Genomic DNA, 7,511 nt, shown 5'->3' on the forward strand with positions numbered 1-7,511 from the left:
ATGTCAGTACATATTCATTTCTTCAGAAGTCACGTGACCACAGTGTGACGTGTACAGTGTATAATGTCAGTACATATTCATTTCTTCAGAAGTCACGTGAGCACAGTGTGACGCGTACGGTAGATAATGTAAGTACATATTCATTTATTCAGAAGTCACGTGACCAGAGTGTGACGCGTACGGTACATAATGTCAGTACATATGCAGTTATTCAGAAGTCACGTGACCAGAGTGTGACGCGTACAGTGCATAATGTCAGTACATATTCATTTATTCATATGGTGTGAAGAGGAGAACTCCCCAACTGACACGCATCCCTCATGACGGTTTAGGGCCCCTTCACACCAGAAACTGAATGTATCCGTGTTTTTTCACATACCTTTGCATTTGATGCACGTTTTTTTATTATTATTACTATACAGGATTATTTCCACGTTTGTCATGTAAGGTCTCTTCCTTCTTTCTTTAGGCTTTTATGCGTTATTGCGCTGAGGTGCATTTGCCCACGTTTTTGCGCATTTGCAGCAGGGTAAAAGGCAACATGCTGGGTTTTTTTTCACTTCACTGTAATGGTATGAACTATGCCTATAGGATAACCTGGACATTGCACTGTCTATGCGGTTGGAATGCGGTCAAAAATGCACTCAACTGCATCTGCTGTGAATGGGCACCTTAGTGCCCCAGGAGCAATAGGTGCAGCGACCAGCCCTGCAGCAGACAGCCTGTCTATGGCAGGCAGAGTGGATGGGGCTGAATGCTGTACTGAGTGGTACCTGATCTTTAGGGCCCTGTGGATTGAGGGAAGAAGGTCTGGAAGGCAGAAGACGTGCATTCTGTGCATTCATTCCTGAACTCACAAGGCCATAAACACCAGGTACCACTCAGTACAGCATTCAGCCCCATCCACTCTGCCTGCCATAGACTTTAACAGGCTAACTTGTGCTGGACACCACACCTGTCCCTCCTGGGCGCACTAAAACACCGAGAGGGATGCACTGCGGTTGTGCGCAAGGGGCCTAATAGGAAGGGCATGATGGAGCAAATATCACCCCCTGCTGGTCTCTAATTCTCTGCCACTCCTACTTGGTGGTATTGTTCTCCCCCACCTTTTACTGTGCACTGTGGTTCCCTGCCACTCCTACTGGGTGTCACTGTTCTCCTTGACCCCCTGCTGAGCACTAGTGTTCTCCTCCACTCCCACTGCACACTATATTTTTCACTCAACCCAGCTGGGTACCATTGGTTGCGCCACTCCTGCTGGGCACTACTGTTGGCCCTCTTCCCATGCTGAGCACTATTGTTCTCCTCCATCCCCACTGGACACTATTATTGGCCCCCTTCCCATGCTGAGCACTATTGTTCTCCTCCATCCCCACTGAGCACTATTATTGGCCCCCTTCACATGCTGAGCACTATTGTTCTCCTCCATCCCCACTGGACACTATTATTGGCCCCCTACCCATGCTGAGCACTATTGTTCTCCTCCATCCCCACTGGACACTATTATTGGCCCCCTTCCCATGCTGAGCACTATTGTTCTCCTCCATCCCCACTGGACACTATTATTGGCCCCCTTCCCATGCTGAGCACTATTGTTCTCCTCCATCCTTACTGAGCACTATTATTGGCCCCCTTCCTATGCTGAGCACTATTGTTCTCCTCAATCCCCACTGGACACTATTATTGGCCCCCTTGCCATGCTGAGCACTATTGTTCTCCTCCATCCCCACTGAGCACTATTATTGGCCCCCTTCCCATGCTGAACAGTATTGTTCTCCTCAAACCCCACTGGACACTATTATTGGCCCCCTTGCATGCTGAGCACTATTGTTCTCCTCCATCCCCACTGGACACTATTATCGGCCCCCTTCCCATGCTGAGCACTATTGTTCTCCTCCATCCCCACTGGACACTATTATCGGCCCTGTAACAGAGGAAAGGCAGGACAGAACACACAGAGTGGATAGCAGATGCACAAAGCTTTATTGAGACAAACAGACGCCTGTCCTTCAATACGTTGGGTGGCAGAGAGGGTGGATTTGCCACTAAATTGTAACGACAGGGCCCCACCCACTTATAGTCCACTAGGAGAGCCAAGGGGGTGTCCCTGTAACGGGTAGTCCGACACAGGAGAGGGGTGCGAGGAGTCACCACCGCAACAGTCCAGGTAACACAGTGGGGAAGCAGGTACTCACGGATCCAACAGGGTGCCTGGTCTCCCAGGGGTAGAAGCAGAATGCAGGTACCTGTGGAGTCCGGATCAGGCGGGTGGCCTCTGGCTCTGGCAGACGGGCTGTGGTAGTCTCTCCCCCTTCTGTGGGGTCTCTCGCAATCGCAGGCAATCTTTGTCTGGTTGTCTCTTCCCTCCTGTGGGGTCTCTGTGAGGCTGGGGTAGGCTTGCAGAGTCTATTCACAAGGGTCTCGCCAAAGCTTGAGATCCCTTGCAGACTACACACCAGAATGAATAGGAGCTCCCAGCATCCACCTCTTAAACTGCTGCAGGACGCTCCCCGGTCACCTTGGCAACCGGGAGGGGGAAGGGAACACTAGACCCCAGGGAGAATCAGGCTGGTGACAGGGACATCCTGGGGGCAGGGATGCTGTCTGCATAGATGAAAAGCAGGTTGGGAGGTGTGCAGAGAGCTCCCAGCCAGCTGGCCAGGAGGGAGGGGGCCCAGAGTAATTTGATATGGCCATTTGGCCTAGTGACACATGGGACAATTGGAGCAATACAGAGCAGGACTCTGAGGGCATGTGATACAAGGCATTAATAAGGGGATTAATAATTGGCAGGCTCCCATACCATGACAGGCCCCCTTCCCATGCTGAGCGCTATTGTTCTCCTCCATCCCCACTGGACACTATTATCGGCCCCCTTGCCATGCTGAGCACTATTGTTCTCCTCCATCCCCACTGGACACTATTATCGGCCCCCTTCCCATGCTGAGCACTATTGTTCTCCTCCATCCCAACTGAGTACTATTATTGGCCCCCTTCTCATGGTGAGCACTATTGTTCTCCTCCATCCCCAATGGACACTATTATTGGTCCCCTTCCCATGCTGAGCACTATTGTTCTCCTCCATCCCCACTGAGCTCTATTATTGGCCCCCTTCCCATGCTGAGCACTATTGTTCTCCTCCATCCCCACCGAACACTATTGTTCGCCCCCACCCCCTGCTCAGCACAATAGTTTCCCCTTCCCCCCGCTGGGCACTAAAGTTCTCCTTCCATTCACCACTGAGCACTACTGTTCTCCTCCATCCCCTTCCCTGGGCAATGTAGTTCTACTATTATTCTTCTCCACCCTTGCTTGGCACTATATTTCCCCCCTCCCTGCACCTGGCAATGTTGTTCTCCCCCCACCCCTGCTGGGCACTATTGTTTTTCCTGCTAGGCACGATTGTTCTCATTGCTGGACACTCCCCCAGGGCACTATAATTCTCCCTACCCACTGCTAGGAACTATAATTCCTGCCAACCCCAACTGGGCACTATTGTTCTCCCTCACCTCCTTCTGGGCACTATTGTTGTTTCCCACCCCCAGCTGAGTCCTATTGGTCTTCTCCACAACATCAGCAAACTATATTTCTCCACCTCCCCTTGCTGGGCATTATAGTTACACACACACACACACACACACACACACACACACACACACACACACACACTGTACACTATTGCTCTCCCCCCCCCACCGCAGATGAAATCAGTTCTATCTTATCCACTCTATACAAAGCTAAAACATAAAAAAGCCCATGAAGCAGACACTCAGGCTTTGAAGACATCCAAATGAAAGGATTCTGGCTGATTTAGGAATTTTTTTTTGCTACAGGCCTAACATGGATCATAACCAGGTCTGCTGTTTCTCCTGGAGGAGCAGGAAGAGGAAGGGCTGTATCAGTCCCATGATGGAGATCTGGAGCATCTTCACCTGTGAGGACCATAACATCGAGGTCTTCTCCTTGGAGTCACAAGATTGGTCCTATGAATGCATAGAGCGGTGCTGATATGGGGCAGAGCAATGCAGGCCTGTATAAGAAGATAAGGCATCATCAAATGTATCCAAACTGATGTTTTTCAGCAAAAAGAAGAGATGTTTTTAACTAATAATAATAATAATAATACAACTCTAATGAGTAAATAGAATACTACCCTACCTATGCTCTCCTGCTAATGGTTAGCCAACAGTTAGCTAACAAAACTGACAGAAGCAGTGTTGTGTTTCATTTGAAAACTGAATTTACTTCTGTGAAGAGTTCTGTAAAACTGCAATACAATCATATAAACTGAAATTATAATATGTTTGTAGATATGTCTCTCACAAATTCTTACAATGAATACATTTCTTGCAAACTGCTACCTACAATCACATTGAATACATTTCAATGCGATCTAGCTATGCATATGACTTTGACAAACACAATGAAAGAACTTACAGACATACGTGTATCAAAGAGAGAATAGAGGACACCTTTACTGGTAGTCTTCTGGAAGCTAAAATCACTGCAATGGTTTATGGAAAATCTTTATTCTTAACAAACATGAAACACTTCCTGTTCTTGTTGAAAGGGAATAATAAAAACAGGTGCAGTTGCAGTGAACACCCATTAGATGGTTCCCTACTCAACACAATGATGATATACGACAGGGGTATTGAATTAAATTCAAGGAGGTTCGGTCACTAAATTTTTCTTCTGGCCGAGGTCTGAATAGGGTGTGCCCATCAACGTGCTCCCTTACATTACGTGTCGCCATCAGAGTGCAACTTTATATCATGTATTTCCATCACGTCAGGTGTGCCCATCAGAGTGCTCCTTTACATCAGTTGTCCCCATCAGAGTGCCCCTTTACATCAGGTATCCCCATCACATTGCCACCTTACATCAGGTATTCCCATCAGAGTTCCCCCTTACACTCAAAGTACCCCTTTCTATCATATTTCCCCATCAGACTGGCCCTTTACATCATATTCCCCATCAGAGGAATACACAACGGAAGCAAAAGAATGTTACATCACTTCCGTTTCAACGCGAAACATGTCATCACTTTCACACCTGCAAATCATGTAGTGTTTCCATTTTTTTTGTCTTACCCCTGTAAGAAGAACAAGAATAGAAGGCAAACCTTCCAATGGGGACGTTTGTTGGAACCTTTAAGAAGAACAAGAACAGAGAGGAAATCTCCCAATGGAGATGCTTGATGGGACACATTTGTTTGTTCAGGATCCCCTATCTAAGAAAGAATTTCCCTCATATTGGGCAGCATGGTGGCTAAGTGATTAGCTTGACTCTGGCAGTACTAGGGTCATTGGTTAAATCCCAACCACGGAACCACCTGTCTGGAGATTGCATGTTCACCCTGTGCCTGTATGGGTTTCCTCCCACACTCCAAGGACATCCTGGAAGGTTAATTGGATCCTGTCTAAATTGGCCCTAGTATGTGTATGTATGAATGTGAGATAGTGAATGTACAATATATATATAAAGTGCAGCATAAATTGACAGCGCTATATAAGTACCTGTAATAAACAAATATTGAAGAGATTTCCTTTTGCTTCCTGTTCTGTCTATAGGACACAATATGCAGCATATACTATACAGCACAGCAGAAACATAGAAAAGTAATGGCAGAAGAAGACCGAGTGGTCCATCGAGTCTGTTCGTTTTTTGTTTTGTTTTCTTGGGGGTTTTTTTGAGGGGGGGGTATTTGTGGTTTTCTTGTGGGATTTTTTTTGTTATTTGAAGCTATTTACTGTTGACTGGCTCACTACCTCTGCTGAAAGTTTATTCCAAGTAACTACTCTTTCAGTAAAATAGTACTTTCTGAGATTAGCTTTGAACTTTCCTCCAGTTAGTTTAAGGTCATGTCCCCGTGTTCTTGATTTTGGTTTCATGTTGAAAATACTGCCCTCCTGAGCCTCATTTACCCCCTTGATGTATTTAAAGGTTTCAATCATGTCTCCCCTTTGCCTTCTTTCCTCCAGACTGTGCATGTTAAGTTCCTGAACTCGCTCTTGATATGTTTTATCCCCCAGACCTTTAACCATTTTTGTTACCCGTCTCTGGACTCCTTCTATCTTATCAATATCTTTTTGAAAGTGAGGTCTCCAGAACTGGACCCAGTATTCTAAATGAGGTCTAACCAGGGGCGGACTGACCATTTGGAAACTCAGGCACTGCCCAAGGGCCCAGGGTCAGTAGGGGGCCCCATGATCCCCTATTGCCCGGGGGCCCCATGAGTTGTCAGTCCGCCCCTGGGTCTAACTAAAGATCTATATAGAGGAATCAGGACCTCCTTCCTCCTGCTGGTGACCCCTCTAGTGATGCATCCTAGAATTCTTTTCACCTTCCCCACTGCCTGGCCACATTGTTTGCTCGTTTTGCAATCATCTGAAATAAGTACCCCCAAGTCCTTTTCCTCTGAAGTGCTGGCCAACACTGCACCCCCAATGTTGTACTCTCTCAATGAATTCTTTTTCCCTAGGTGCATTATTTTACATTTAGAAATATTGAACTGCAATTTCCACTTTTTTGACCAATCATCCAGCAATGCCAGATCATATTCCATTGTACAAACACCTCCAGGGATATCAACCCTATTGCACACCTTTGTGTCATCAGCAAAAAGACATCCCTTACCCAACAAACCTTTAGTTATATCACTTACATATAGATTAAATAGAACAGGACCTAGTTCAGAGCCTTGTGGTACACCACTAGTGTCTGGTCTCTTTTCCAAGTAAACCCCATTTACAACCACACTCTGGTATCTATCCTTTAGCCAGCTGCATATCCACTGAACCACCCAAGGACTAAGTCCTAGCTTGTACAACTTTTGTATTAGATCATTATGTGGAACTGTATCAAATGCCTTGCTGAAATCAAGATATGCTATGTCCACAGCATCACCCTGGTCCAAAACATTGGTAATATAGTCAAAAAATCCAATCATATTAGTCTGACATGATCTGCCCTCAGTAAAGCCATGCTGCTTTGGATCCAGCAAGTTGTGTGTTTTTAAGTGATCAATGATCCTTCTTTTCAGGAGTGATTCCATTAACTTGACTACAACCAATGTTAAACTCACTGGCCTGTAATTGTTAGCTTCTACCTTGCTGCCCTTCTTGTGGATAGGTACAATATTAGCTGTCCAAAAGATCATTTAATAGTCCAACAACTATACCTTGAAGTTCAATCCTGGGAGGAATACCATCAGGGCCTATTGCTTTACTAATCTTACTAATTACTTCCTCTGCTACCTTGTCCTAAAAATAATCCATCACTACCAAAACCAATATGATTTCCCAACCTATTATTGTTCATATAAGTTATTTCTGAGAAGACTGAACAAAAGTAATTGTTTAACCACTTGCCCTCCTGAGGATTTACCCCCCTTCCTGACCAGGCCATTTTTTGCATTACGGCACTGCGTTACTTTAAGTGACAAATACGTGGTCATGCACTGCTGCACCCAAATTAAATTACGTCCTTTTGAGCTTTCTTTTGGTGGT

At 46.0% G+C, this 7,511-nt stretch overlaps 1 long non-coding RNA gene across 1 annotated transcript; it reads left to right on the forward strand.

Moving 5' to 3' along the window:
- The first annotated feature begins 132 nt into the window (after positions 1–132).
- Positions 133–4,293, forward strand: LOC149441434 (uncharacterized). Its single transcript, XR_016307374.1, has 2 exons — positions 133–191; positions 3,834–4,293. It is a non-coding gene; the product is annotated as an uncharacterized LOC149441434 (long non-coding RNA).
- Positions 4,294–7,511: the final 3,218 nt, after the last annotated feature.

The sequence above is a fragment of the Staurois parvus genome, unplaced genomic scaffold, assembly GCF_062004578.1.
Source record: "Staurois parvus isolate SC_StPar_1 unplaced genomic scaffold, SC_StPar_1.0 ptg000985l, whole genome shotgun sequence".
NCBI lineage: Eukaryota > Metazoa > Chordata > Amphibia > Anura > Ranidae > Staurois > Staurois parvus.